This window comes from Diospyros lotus, chromosome 12 (genome assembly GCF_014633365.1).
Source record: "Diospyros lotus cultivar Yz01 chromosome 12, ASM1463336v1, whole genome shotgun sequence".
Classification (NCBI taxonomy): Eukaryota; Viridiplantae; Streptophyta; class Magnoliopsida; order Ericales; family Ebenaceae; genus Diospyros; species Diospyros lotus.
Genome location: NC_068349.1, coordinates 17206170 through 17208201, shown reverse-complemented (window position 1 = coordinate 17208201; position 2032 = coordinate 17206170). Strand labels below are relative to the sequence as shown.

General features: G+C 34.0%; 1 non-coding gene across 1 annotated transcript; it reads right to left on the bottom strand.

The window, feature by feature from the left end:
• Positions 1–1696: 1696 nt before the first annotated feature.
• On the bottom strand, positions 1697–1803 carry LOC127787760 (small nucleolar RNA R71). The gene has a single exon (XR_008020224.1). It is a non-coding gene; the product is annotated as a small nucleolar RNA R71 (small nucleolar RNA).
• Between the last annotated feature and the right edge of the window lie 229 nt (positions 1804–2032).

The window sequence follows — 2032 nt, the reverse complement described above, 5'->3', positions numbered from 1 at the left end:
CTTTAACAACAGGTTAGTGACCTGGAAGCTTATCGAGCTCTATTACAGGATTCACTATTCCCACACTATTTTGCACATCCTCAACCTGTTCCATAACCTGACCCAAACTGGAGCTCTGATTTCCCCATCAGTCCAGAAAGTGCCACGCTTCTTAGCTTTCCCCTAGGCTACTTCTCTACCTTTCTGTGATGACATTAGCAGTAGCCAGATGCCACTCCCAGACGACATTGATGAGCTGGGACTCGTCGTGTTTGACAACCATCGTCGTCACTGAGCATCGTCATCATTATCAATTATATGGTTTTCCTTTTCCTTTCTAGTAATTGTATGGCTTGATCTCTTGTAACTATATTGAACATATGGAATGAATATTATGTTTTTGGTACTTTAACGTCTCATTCCCTTATCTTATCCTCGATTGCATATTGATCGTAAAATATCTCAGTCTCTTACAGTTGTTTAATAATTCATTAAATCAAGGTAAGAATATCAGCTCTTAATTATCAACTGAAATTTACGTTCTCATTCAAGTCACACATAGCTAAGCATCCAATGTCCTCAAGCTATCTTTGGAAAATGTGGATTTCATTATTAAGAAATAATGGCCCTTGAAATCACCGTTCGTCGGCCAAGAAGCTTGTCTTGAGCCTTTTTGAAATTCTCGAGTATTACATAATATATATTTTAATTTATTATAAATTTTTCCCTCCAACGAAATTCTCATAATATGTTAAAAAAATTAAAGTTTGATTGCATTTTTATTTGTATAATTAAACTATGTAAAAGAATAAGCCTTAGTGGGCTAATTCCCCACCATCATCTCTGTAAAGTTGGATGTTTGCATTCAAAATTAAAGGAAGCTTTGGGATGGGAAACACTTTATATTTACATTTTTATTTATTTTTATATATATTATCAATAGTTAGTTATTATACATTTAATTTATTTTTTATTTTTTATTTTATTTTTATTTTATGCACATGAAATATATTAATTGATATATTTAGAATTTAAATAAATATATTTATTACTTTGATACTTGAATTAAATGTTATAATTACTAAACCAATATAATGTACCACTTAGTCCAATAATCATTTTGTATCATTAATAGAATGTGTTGATAAAATAATAATCAAAGTATTAAACTCATACTTTAATTAATTAATTTGAAGTCACAACAAATTTATTTATCAACACATTCTATTAATCATTTTATTAATATATTTATAAATAAGTATACTCAAAATTATAAATAATTTTATTAATACATTTATAAATAAACTTATTCACAAGCCAACTCGCAAACTTTTAATCGAACCAACTCGCGATCCTGTAATCGAGCCATCTCGCAAGCTTCTAAGGGAGCCAGCTCACGAGCTAGTATTTGAGCCAGCTCGTGAGCCGCTATTCGAGCTAGCTCACGAGCCTATCATTGAGCTAGCTCGCGAGCATATAATTGAGCTAGCTCGTGAGCCTATCGAGCCAAATTTTGCTTAGCTCAAGCTCAGCTTGTTAACAAATCAAGCTTCAAATTTAGGCTCAAGCATGACTCATTTACCTTAATGAACATACCCTGAACGAATTTTTACTGAACCGAGTACCAAACCGAGCCCAAATGGCTCGGCTCATTTGCCTCCCTAGATGCCATGGCCCAGAAGTATCTAGCTAAGTACTTTCACCATCAAAAACTGCAAAGATGTGAAATGATATCATTACTTTTGTGCAGTATGAGATGGAGACATTGTATGAAGCCTGGGAGTGCTTCAACGAGTTGTTAAGGAAGTGTCCACACCACCAATTACCCATGTGGCTTCAGGTACAAACTTTCTATAATGGGTTATCTTCTACTAATTATTCTATGATTGATGCAGCTGCAGGAGGTACCATTATGAGGAAGACACCCGATGAAGCTTATGAGTTGTTGGATGAAATAGCGTCCAACAGTTATCAATGGCAAGCTAACACATTACAAAAAAGCAGCGTTTTAGAGATGAAAAATTCCGTCGCTAAAACATCAAAATCTGTCGCT